General features: G+C 41.4%; 1 long non-coding RNA gene across 1 annotated transcript; it reads right to left on the bottom strand.

The window, feature by feature from the left end:
* Positions 1-1,588: 1,588 nt before the first annotated feature.
* On the bottom strand, positions 1,589-12,876 carry LOC116411556. The gene is made up of 2 exons (XR_004223199.1): positions 12,703-12,876; positions 1,589-2,966 (listed from the first exon to the last, which is right to left on the bottom strand). It is a non-coding gene; the product is annotated as an uncharacterized LOC116411556 (long non-coding RNA).
* Positions 12,877-12,909: the final 33 nt, after the last annotated feature.

Genomic DNA, 12,909 nt, shown 5'->3' with positions numbered 1-12,909 from the left:
TCATATTGCGCCCCATCTGTACTGTGCCAGCCAAGCCACCCCTCATATTGCGCCCCATCTGTACTGTACTGTGCCAGCCAAGCCCCCCTCATATTGCCCCCCCATCTGTACTGTACTGTGCCAGCCAAGCCACCCCTCATATTGCCCCCCCAGGCCAGCCTCTGTACCTGTGTCAGTAGCCAAGCCACCCCTCATATTGCCCCCCATCTGTACTGTACTGTGCCAGCAGCCAAGCCACCCCTCATATTGCCCCCCCAGGCCCCAGCATCTGTACCTGTGTCAGCAGCCAAGCCACCCCTCATATTGCCCCCCCAGGCCAGCCTCTGTACCTGTGTCAGTAGCCAAGCCACCCCTCATATTGCCCCCCATCTGTACCTGTGCCAGCAGCCAAGCCACCCCTCATATTGCCCCCTCAGGCCCCAGCCTCTGTACCTGTGTCAGTAGCCAAGCCACCCCTCATATTGCCCCCCATCTGTACCTGGGGGGTGGGGGTGCTGAGGGGGCGTGGTCGGCTGTGACTGATCCGGAGGGGAAAAAAAAAATATATATATATATATAAATAAAAAAGTAGTAAGCGGCGCGGTGGGCCCCCCTTAAGAGTGGGCCCTGGGCAGGTGCCCATTTTGCCCGCTTATTAAGGCGGCCCTGATTGTGGCAAACATACCGGTTTGCCTTCCTGGATATAAAACAGCAGGATGCCATACTTTCCTAAGGCTTATAGCATACAGGCCCGGACTGGCAATTTGTGGATTCTGGCAAATGCCAGAAAGGCTTCTGTAAGATGCAATAGACCTATTCAGTATTTAATGGGCTGGTGGGGGCGCTGTTTGGGCCTCTGTGTGCTTAGGAAACCTGGGCCTATTTTGAATCCCAGTCTGGGCCTGATGGCACACATTGTATTCGTTTTCCTGGCGTAAAAACTGCAGTGGAGAAATCTCTAATTTGGCCCCATATGTGTGTGTGTTTGTTAGCAGGACTTGGATTGACAGAGTGGATTTTGACCTAAAAATGTACACTCAAATTTTCTGCCCTAAATCGCTGTGGGGATTCCAGTCCTGTCAATGCACACACATGTATAGGGCACAGGTGGCTGAATATACATATTCCTGCCGATGTTTTTATGCTGGCGGAGAAAACTCTGTGTACCTTAGCCTTTAGTCTTCAAAAAATATCCAACCATGTGTCACATTACTTTAGTACAAAATACAGATGAAACAATGCTGCAATCTGTATTTACAGTAATCTGGTACTGATGTAACCCTTGTTCAATGGGAAAATACCATTAAGGTGCTAATTTACATAAAGCCAATTAGGCCATGAACCCAATGTGGCAGTTGGAAAAAAAGCTCCAAAAAAGTGTCCAAACAACTGGAGTAGTGCCAAATGTCTTGATGGCAGGGTCTAGAATAAAAAAACTTGAATTCAAGTTATGGTTCAAAAACCCCGAAAACTTGAATGTAAAATCCGCCATCTAAAAGTGAGTGTCTATAGAAGGCAATGGGAGTTGTCATAGGCAAAGTCATATTCTCAAACTCAAATTTTGCTAGTTGTTAGAGCTTGTAAACTCAAAAAAACTGAGATATTCAAGTTTTTTTTATTCAAATGAGTTTTCCTTATTAATAAATAAGCGGCCATTCAATATGCAAGTTTATTAAATTTAGAAAAACAAACTCAAATTCACAAACTCGAAGTTTAAAATATAAGCCCGTGTTTATGAGCTAGGTTGTTTCTTTTTGATTTTTCTTTACTACCAGTTTGGAACAAAGCAGCTGGAAGTTGCTAAATGCAAATAGTTGTCTTGTGTTTATTTTAACAAATATAAATTGGTTAACTTGTCTGGCCCACATTCACTAAACGAGATGGGTATTTCATGGGTATTCAAAACACTACCTCTTTACACTCACAAGTATAAAAGCCTTGCATGCTTAGAACCATTCAAAGGATGTGCAACTGCATCACTCGGAATAATACCTTTCCCATGGAAACAGTTCTAGAACAGAAATGTTCTATCATGGCTGCTTAAACATGCAGGGGTTTGCCTGCATTGCAGTTGCTCTGTGTGCCAGTACTTTTTATGGTTTTTACTTGATTTCATACACACAAAGGAAATTTATAGAGAACCTAGGGATCGGCATTATTGATTTAACTACACACCAGTGGTGGGAAAAGGCTATTTATATACTGTTGAATGCAAAAGTTTGGGCATCCCTTGCCAAATGACATAATTACCTAATTTTGTAAGTGAAACATAGTAAACCAGTACGGCAGGAATCATTGTGTTAAAAAAAAATATATATAAAATATTTGCAAATGTTAATGCACAATTAAGTGATAAGTCAGTATTTGGTAATACCCCCTATGGCACAGATCACAGCTTGTAAATGCTTTTTGTATTCGGTTATAAGAATTTTTGGCCACTCGTCCTTGCAGATCACTGGCATGTTAAACTTCACTGAAAGTCTGTGGGTAGATCTTGAAGTCAGGGGAGCCAATATAAAACCTTCAGCTTGCCTTTCTATAAATAGCTCATGGTGGTAAAATGAGGTATGCTTAGTATCATCATGTATCATATCTTGTTGTTGGAGCCATCTCTGCTTCAGCTTCTAAGCTGGCTGTTTCACATTGGCATCCAGAATTTGGTGATATTTAGTGGAATCCATCCTTCGCTCTATATATACAATATTTTCTGGGACGCTGGATGTCGCACAACTCCAAAGCTTGATCAGTTAACCACCGTGTTTACCAGTCACCAAGGTGTTCAAATGCTACTCCATTTTTCACCAAACAAACCTTTGGTAATTGTGGCCAAATACTTCTGTTTTAACTTCATTAGTCCACAACACTTGTTTCAAAAAGGCCTCTGGCTTGTCTATATGCTGTTTGGCATAACTCTGATGTTGACATTTGTTATAAGGTGACAGATAAGGCTTCCTCCCAATGTCTCTTCCATGCAGATCCACTGCAACCTGGAACAGAGAGCCTATAGTTGTCAGACATGGACATTAGTGAAAGGGTGTCCAAATGTTTGCACATTCCAAATTACTATTTTCTTTGTTCCTATGTTTTTAAGTTTGTGTAACTATGTGTAAGCATTTGCAAATATGATGTTCTTTAACCCACATGCATTGCACTTGCAAAATTAAGTAAATATGTAATTTGGCCAGGGGTGCCTAAACTTTGCATTCAACTGTGTGAACACCAATGTAGGTATGATCCAAAGGGAAACATTACTATTACCTTGGAAAATAAACTGATTCCTGACTGGATAGCAGAATTCCAATCGCCTTAGCAAAAGTAGGCAAAAGTAAAATACCAAAAGAGAATAATAGCCAAATGTGTGGTTTCCACTCCCACTCCCACCTAAGCCAGTTTCTTTGGGGGTCACAGACTGTTACACCCCCAGCAGACATCAGAGGAGGATGTTATTACATGCAATTTAACTTTCAAACAAAAGGAATACATTTGAACATCAACGTATATTGCACATAATATCTTTCAAAGTAAAACATGCACTCTTCAATAACAGGATTACAGAAAACATACACAAAAAAGGCTCATATATGAATGATCAAAATCAACTGAGCCCTTCAGTTGAAGCATACAATTTCTCTTACAGTAGATGGCAGCAGACTACAGCTTCACTATATACTGTTTGCTGTGTATAACTGCATACTACTGTATTTATTGCTGTATACAGTATAATGTTTGAGGCAGGATTCTGATGCCCATGAGCTTGCCTGTTTCCTTTTAGTGCTGTGAATCCATTTAGAGTTAGACTGGGGTGCAGGACCGCAGCACCCACACCACTCTTGGGTCACCTGCCCAAACCCCTCCCCCCCAGTGCAGGTACATTATACTTCAGCAAGTTTGGGGGGGGTTTCCCCAGTGCCTTGCTGGCTCAGTTAAACCCTGAATCTGTTTCAATAAAAGTGCTTAGTGGTTGAATTCTGTTCCTCCTCTCACATTGTGTGGAATGAACTGCTTGTCAGGTAAGTTGATTTGGTCTCCATAGGCCACAAAGTATCCAATTTGGACCCACTCACATTCCCCCAGGCCAATGATCAGATCAGTCAATTTGGGTAGCCAAATCAGACACAGACCTGTTTGTTGCTCTCCCCTCAATAAACAAAGAGATATTTGTGTAACTGCACCTGCTTTATTTCCATAAGGGTTAAGAGGTCAAATTGCCATGAGCATAAACTTGAAATTCTTACCCCCCCCCCCCCCCCCCTCCATGTTCTGTTTCTCCGATGTGCTACAGTGCAATAGGTTTAAATATCTTAAGCCAGTGCTGTCCAACTTCTACAGTGCCGAGGGCCGGAATTTCTCTAGCATACATGGTGGAGGGCCGCTAATGGAAGCCAGTTTTGACCACTCCCCTTTTTGAAACCACACCCACTTCAAACCACACCTATTTTATCACAATGGTGGTAGCACAGCAAAATCCCAAATGCTTGGTCCTTACTGTGGGGATATCAACCATCATTCATATGTGAAAGAATTATGTCATATTAAGATATACCCTTAAATTCCATATGCCTCCTCCTCCCCTGTGGATAGCAGAGCAACCCCCAGTACATAATTACACACCTTAGGGACCATTTAATGGCTATTTCCAACTGCTAACAAACTCCCACAACAAACCCCTGCCAGGTTCACCTCCCACAAGCAGCATAGGGCAAGCAGAGTATGGCACACACAGGCAGCACTCTGCCTGTCCTATGCTGTCTGTGTGTGCTATACTCTGCCTTCCCTACCCTGCCTGTGTGTGCCATACTCTGCCTTCCCTATGCTGCCTCTGTGTGCCATACTCTGCCTGCCCTACCCTGCCTGTATGTGCCATACTCTGCCTGCCCTACCCTGACTGTGTGTGCCATACCCTCCCTGACCTATGCTGGCTGTATGTGCCATACTCTGCCTACAGTACCTATGTCTGAGGTGTGAAGAAGTGAACAATGGGAGTGATTACAGGCTGAGCCTGAGGTGTGAACACTGCAGGGGGTGAAAAATGCAGGTATTAAAAGGTGTGAAAAACACAGGGGATTTCATTTTTAAACAATACAGAGGGATTACAGCCTGAATCTGAGGTGAGAACCATGCAGGGGGCCAGTTAATCTCAGTACTGATACCATTTAATGCTTACTCAAAGGTAAGGCATCAAAGCAGCCAGACAGGTGGGGGGGCCACACAGAGGGGGGTCGCGGGCCGCGGGCCGCCAGTTGGACAGCACTGTCTTAAGCTACATTGCATTAAAGTCACTGACAATCATTGCATGAAGTCATTTGGCCCCTAGAGGGAGCTTGTGGAATGAATATCATTAAGCACAGGTCAGAATAACCGTTTCACTTGTGTTCTTCCTTCAGCAATAAATGAATGAAAGATTGTCTTTTCTGGCTTCACCAAATGATTATAAACTTTTGTTATAAGCAGACTATAATATTATTTACATTTGCAACTACATTTTTAACTGCTTGAAATGAGAACATATACTTTATTTTGGGTTATACTATACTAGCAAATATATTGGAAATAACCAGGTAAAAGTAAATACATGATTCTGGGGTGAGGAGTCAATGCAGCTGGTTTTTTTCCCCCACATATGTCACAAAAGGCAAAAAAATAAAACCAATTCATTAGAGGCAGGCCAAGTCGGACAGGCGCCCTAGGCAATCCAACTGGCCACATCATCCTCGCTGCTACCCCCTACCCCATGCGTGCACGCACCTGGAGACGCTGTAGGGGGAAGCATGGCAAGCAAGGCATGTAGGGTAAGAGATCCTGGACAAGGGGTTGGCACAGACATACCTGCCTAGTGCCCCCCTCACTGTTGTGCCCTAGGTTCTTCTTTTGCCTACCCCTTGTTCCAGCCCTGCTTCTGATATGTTTCTGATAATCCTACAGAAATAAAGAGTTTTTCTGTGGTGAGTTCATTATATGAATGTCATTATACGATGCAAATGACAGGAATCATGTAGTGGGTGTAGTATCCATTGTAAATTAATCTGGTTACTTACAGTGGGTGTTGTTCGTTAGTATGTTTAGGCTGCATTCTGTGCATTTTTGTGATTTCTCCAGTAATAGGCCAATTAGATATCTATGGCTCCAAACCCTATAATACCTTAATCCAGGTCTGATCCCAGGCTCCAACTAATGCTGGTCACATGGTTGATATTTGAACTGTTCGACCCTTGACCAAATGAATGATTTGGCAAATCAAATTCTAGTGCCCAGCTGATCAGCCAAAACAGGAAATTGGACCACGTGATAATTCATATCAACATGCAATAATGGTCTATTTACTTGTATAGGGCTAATAATAATAATGTTCTAAGAAAAGCAAGTTATAATATTGTTTATAATGCAGTGTTCTGCATTTATTTTATTTTTTTTATGTGATCAGTACGGAGTTGTACTGAAGGGACAGATGCCCACCATTGTTCTGCACCTATGGCTTAAGGTAATATGAGAATTTAAATGGCACTAGGAGTTCTTCAGGCTTGCATTGCAAGGCATCCCTATAGCTCAGCCAGATGGGTTGATGCCAGCTGAGTTTGCACTCAGGAATCAGAAGTGTAGTTTCTGCAGGCCTTCCTGCAAAGCCATCACTAGTGCCAGCAGGCCCTGCCATCCTTTATTTTCTGCTCTCGTGTAGTGAGCTCCTTAGTAATGTCAGACAGAATGCCTTCTGCATTGCCACTGTATGATAGAAATATATGTGTTTGTAGACATGCCATTTAGAAGGGATTAGAAGGCCATTTAATTTGCAAGTCCCATTTTATTCTTCACTTGGTACAAGAAGCAGAATGCAGACTTAAGCAGGATTAAATAATCACATCATTCTACATTTAAATCTTGTACAGCATTTTGCTTTAAAGGGATGTGCTAATTTACAAATACAGACTTGTACACACACATCCATCAATGCATAAAAATTATTCACTCTTGCTTTTATTCAGTTGTTTAAAGGCACTTTTAGTTGATGTCCAAAATGATGTCAGGCTTCCTGTTAGGTAATAACACAGTTTGGGGAACCACTGCTTTAATTCAATTGTAAAAGATCAGCTTTATCACTTACACTGCTACTATTGCCATTTAAATAGCCTGTCTTGCTTCAGGCAATAGAAATGCAGTTGATCCAATCTAATTATGCTTTAATGGCTCCAACAGGACATCTGCTATGATGAGGGCAAGAGAAAATAAGCATGTAGCAGGTGTAATTACATCCAGGACATAAAGCATCTACTTTTTAAAGATGTTCAGTTTTAAAATAATAAAATGCAAATATACTGCAATTATTTTCTGCAATTTACCAACAAACTATGGGACCTAAAACCTGTTGAGATGGAAGTCAGTGGTGGTATATCTTCAGCATAAAATGAAAATTTGTTGCAGCTTTTGGTTTATTTAAAAATGCTAGAGATGCACTGAATCCATCTATTTGGGATGTGAGTTCTTTCTGCATTGATGGAATGTTACACGCTGACAGCTGTTTGAAAATGAATTTATTGTAAAAGCAAAAGTTACATAAATATGTATAATTTGTTTTAACAATATCCCAGCTTCATGTTCAAATAGGATATATACTACTACTTTTCAGGCAGTAATACTACACTCTGACTACTTGCTCTGAGATCAGTAGTTTTAATGAACAGCATTTGAAAGGTTAATTAAAATGAGAGTCTGCTTTTCCTTGTTCAGGACAATAAGACCCTAAAAATAAATTCACCTAGAAATGCTGTATATTATACCCTGAACTTACCGTATCAGGCTAAAGTCCCAGGCTAAAGCAGCTCTGGGATGCTATAGGATCATGTTGATTGGAAGCAATGAGATTATGGCACTTACACACTTTACCTTGGCACTTTAGTGGCACTATGCTTTTTTAAATCCAGCCAAAGGGCTGCAGACAGCCACATTTATATTAAATATACTGTATTTATTTTGATCTCCATCTGTGTGGCTATCAGGCTCCTACCCCCCCCCCCCACTCCTGAATCCAGCCCCACTTTGGGTTCATAAGTGGATGGGACTTCCCTGGAGGTCTACTCATTTCTTCCTACCCTTATAGAGCTTCTGGCTGTAGGGAGTCTGAAGACCTCTGACCAAGGTTAACGGTGAAGACACAGAGCTACTAGTAGCAGCTACTTGTCACGGCTACTAAAATAGACAATGCTGATTATTTCCTGATAACTGTCTCTACATGTGTTTAGCAGAGGCAATTCTCAGTATTGTCTATGGCAGGGTATTTTCTGGCGTTTAGTAGCAGTGACAAGTAGCTGCTACTAAGTAGCTCAGTGTGTCTTCACCCTAAAGGGAACCACCCTTGTCTTTGATGTAGAGATCCTTTGGGGCTCTGTCTACCTGCACCCCTAACTGAATTTGTGTGTTTTTAATGAACTTTTTGCAATTTGAGTGATTAGAAGCACTGGGTTGGGCTTACCAAAAGAAAGTTGATATTGTGGGTCGATCCCTAAGCTCAGTAATGGACAGTAGCACAGAGCATGTGCAGGGAATCCGCAGAAAAGAAGATGGGAAGGTAAAGCTTTACAGCTAAAGGGTTATGGCTGTCTTGGGTTGGAAGAGAAACCTAAAATAAAATGTACAACATTTCTAGCCTACTACTTTTTTAAACTTTAGTTCTCCTTTAAAGGCATATTAAAGCTGAAGCTATTAACAAAAAATATTTTCTGTAAATTATGTTCTCTGTTTGCCCAGAAAAGGAGCTTTCCTTCTTATTATTAACAAACAAGCAATTTACTAATTGCTAATTAAGCTCAGGGCATGTAACCTGCACACTCTATGCTAAGGTTGTCCTCACATTATACCAGATGGGAGCAGATACCTTGTTTCAGTGATTTGTGTGATACTGGCTCTCAAACCACATTCTTTGGCCCTTTGCCTTTTACTTGCAGCCACAGGCAAGGCGATCAATACACACTGCCACACTATTAAACCACAAAGAGTCTACATGTATATCATTACACATTTCACAAGTCTATGGGGCAGATTTCTCAAAATTTGAGTTCATGGGGAAAAAAAAACATGGACATGCAAAAAATAACCACAACAAAACTTGTGCGACTTTTAGTTTCTTATGCTAGTTTATTTAAGAATAAACTGCAACAGAATATTCCCGGGTGTGTTTTGTCACAGAAACAAAGTTGCACTCTGACAAGAATCACATTGTTACATTCATTTTCAATGAGGCTAAAATGCTACCTTTAAACTTTAAATGCACTTTTCTGTAAGCATTCCTGATGAAGGGAGTGTTATGTATGTGCATAAGCTGTGTTATGTTTTATAAAGTTGTATGCTTTTGAAGAATGTTGCAGCCTTGGGAAATAGTGGGAGGAGACTGGGAAGCTAGTCTCAGTGTGTAAGAAATAAAGATGGTGAACGGTTAACAACCTGCCTGCATTACTGTCCAGCATCACTGATATAACAGGGAGGTTTTACCCCCAAAACATTGAATCACCTTGCGACATCCATGGCTGCAGGAAATGGCGAAGGGCTCTTACAGACGAGCGTTTCTTCATGTGGTTCTTTGTAGTGGATTGTAGTCTGTTTCTTTAAATGAGTCTGTACTTACTGAGACACAATTATCAACACTGGGTAAATTTGTCCATGGGCAATAACCCATAGCAACCAGTCAGTGATTGGCTTTTTTTCGGTGAGCTGCAGGCAGAACCATGGTTAATTGGTTGCCATAAGTTACTGCCCATGGGCAAATCTGCCCAGTGTTGGTATATGACCCCCACTGTGTTGTAAGGAAGTGAAAGAGGTGGAAAAACCCATGTGTGTAGGAGGATTTTTAGGAGCTGTTGACACAATTCAGTCAGACTAATATAGGTCTTCTCTTTCGTCAACAACTATGGCTGTATGCTGATCAGATTTCCAACTACAAACCAGTTTCACCATTAGGCTAATAGCACACTATATACCACCTCTGCCTCTCTCTCCCTGTGTTTTCTCCACAGAAACCCTTGCACTTCCATTTGCTCTGCCTTGTCTCTGTGCTGTCGGTCAGAGTCACAGGCAGACAAAAGGCCCAGTGTGCCATAAGCCTTAGTAAACCTTTCCTTAAGGCGGCCATACATGGGGCGATTGTAGCTGCCGATATTGGTCCCAAGGGATCGATATCGGCAGCTATAATCGGCCGTGTATGGGGACCTTTAGCGCTTGAAAAGCAAACACAATTTTTAGCTAGTTCTGCTTTTGTCCTTCAATCCCAGTTCTCTACTAAAAATAAATTGGCAGTTGTTTAGTTGTCTAAAGTCACATAATATTAAGGGTTTGGATTCAATTTGGCCAGGCACTCATTATTAAATTATATCAGGGATTTGGGGCATTCATAACACATGGTGATCTCTCCAAGCGAGTGAATCTTAACGTGTATAGGCACCTTTACAGTAATTCCAAGCATTCATACAGTAACACTAAAGGTCAGATGAAGACTAGAACTATAGGAACCTAGCTAAGGAGCCATACAAAGGCCTTCATTTTGTTCAGTAATGAGGCTATTGGCACTTTTGTGTTGTGATTTAGTGATCTTAGAACATGCACCCTCGATGTGGAAGGTTTAACAATCCTGTCAGGGTGAAAATTGCACTAGCTCATTGATGTGGTCCTTGCCACGATGGACTGCATTCCTGTCATTGTGAATCAATTGTTTAGCCCATGTAGTTGAACAAATTGTATATAGAGATGCATATTTTCTTCATGTGAGTTCAGTCATTGCTATGGGGTGCATTTTCTGGAAACCTATTATCCAGAAAACCTCAATATACAGGAATGCCAATTTCTATACAGGTATAGGACCCATTATCCAGAATGCTCGGTACCAAGGGTATTCCGGATAAGGGGTCTTTCCGTAATTTGGAGCTCAATATCTTAAGTCTACTAAAAATCAATAAAACATTAATTAAACCCAATAGGATTGTTTTGCATCCAATAAGGATTAATTATATCTTAGTTGGGATCAATTACAAGCTACTGTTTTATTATTACAGAGAAAAAGGAAATCGGTTTTAAAATTTTGAATTATTTGATTAAAATGGAGTCTATGGGAGACGGGCTTTCCGTAATTCGGAGCTTTCTGGATAATGGGTTTCCGGATAAGGGGTCCGATACCTGTACAGCCATTCATTCATGGATTCAAGAATCTAGGACAGCAAATACATATTCACCCAAATCTTCAAGCTGGGCTTTCAGGTATATCTAAGAGATCAAATGGTCATTCTCCCCAATTCTCATCCTAACTGCCATTCAGTTATACCTGTCAGTGCTCTAAACCCCTCCAGGGGTCCAGCCCCACATTTATCTTAAGGTATTGTGATTTGAATGACAGAAAGATGAGCAGGCTGTCAAAAGGAGGCCTCAGACGTGAAGCACAAGTCAGGGAGTATTATCTGATACATTAAAACTTATATTTATAAAAAGCTGGCCCTGGTTCTATGACTTGAAGATTTTGAACATTTGCCCAAACTTTGGTGACAAATATATGCAGGGCCAGAACTACAGGTAGCAGAAGAGGCATTTGCCTAGGGTGAAACAGCCAGTGGGTGCCAGGCAGGTACCTCCTCTTTCACTTACCCCTATTTCCATGCTGTGCTATTTCCATACATCAGTTGGTGTAAATGCTCTTTAAAAACAACTTTGTGTTAAGGGTGAAAGTTGAAATTTTGTGAATTTTCACCAAAAATTAAAATATGCCACAACAGCGCTAATTTTCTAAAAGCAGAGTATGACAAGTTTTGGCAAATTAACTTTGCATTGGCAAACATTTAGATCTTTTTGCTGGGGTAACTTTCTCCAACTGAATAATGGCTAATGTACCAAGAATACCAAGAACACATTTTGGCAAAGAGAAATTTCTCCAGGTTCAGGCTGGTGATCCATCATTATAAAAATAGAGCAGACACTTTTGCATCTCATTATCTACATCACCTCCCCTGTTTGGGACAAATGCACTGGTGAATTTTCATAGAGAATTTACGCCAAGAGAAAATTTGCCACATTCTTCCTACAGCATCGTAGTTACAAAGTAATTAATTTTCTGTGGGACATTCTCTGTTCTCTCTTTTCTTCCACACACATTGGAGGGTGCATAAACATACCCAGATGCAGTAAGCCAAATGCAGCTCTGGGCACAACTGCCATGTTTTTTCCCACATTTCAGTCCATTTGAGTTTACCCATAATTCATGTGTCTTTGGGGTGCAATGCGGGCATTGAATTTGGATGTGCATGGGCTGCTGTCTGACTCAACTACAGAATGTTGTGACAAATATTCTCGCAGTCTGTCTGGCATAATTTCTGGTGTTGGACTGGACCCCTGGAGATGTTTGGAGCACTGGTAGGTATTGCTGAAGGGCTGTGTGCGAATGACATCTGCACCCAATTTTTTAGCAGCAAGTGTGCGGTGTCTATTGACAAAGAGCCTGAAGGAACCCTGGAGCTACGGCCTGACCAGGAGGTGACGGCAGCTTCAAGGTTTGTACAGAGCCATGTGTCAATAGCTGTGGCAACAGCGCTCAACTCTGAACAAGAAGGCAGGGTGGTCTGATCAGCACTGAGAAGTGCACAGAATGCATATGGACCCAAGTACCTTTAATAAAAGTGGTTTTAGAACAACTCACTATATATATGTCCCATACTGTATAATATATCAACTTCCAATACTGAATAGAAATGTTTACCTTACCGATGAAAGATTTACCAGTCAGTCTGCGCTCAGTATAAATGCTTCTTTTACAGTGAATGCAGAAAATCCTTGTGACATCCTCCTGATAGATGAACATAAGTAGGAAACTGATGGTGAGGACATGTGTAACCTGGTTATTAGAAACTAAATGCGTACACTGTTAATTATAGCTTTTAGCAGAGCTGATGTGCTTGGGCTGGATAACAG

The sequence above is a fragment of the Xenopus tropicalis genome, chromosome 6, assembly GCF_000004195.4.
Source record: "Xenopus tropicalis strain Nigerian chromosome 6, UCB_Xtro_10.0, whole genome shotgun sequence".
Taxonomy (NCBI): domain Eukaryota; kingdom Metazoa; phylum Chordata; class Amphibia; order Anura; family Pipidae; genus Xenopus; species Xenopus tropicalis.
Note: the sequence above shows the minus strand (reverse complement) of the source record. Positions and strands in the feature narration are given on the sequence as shown.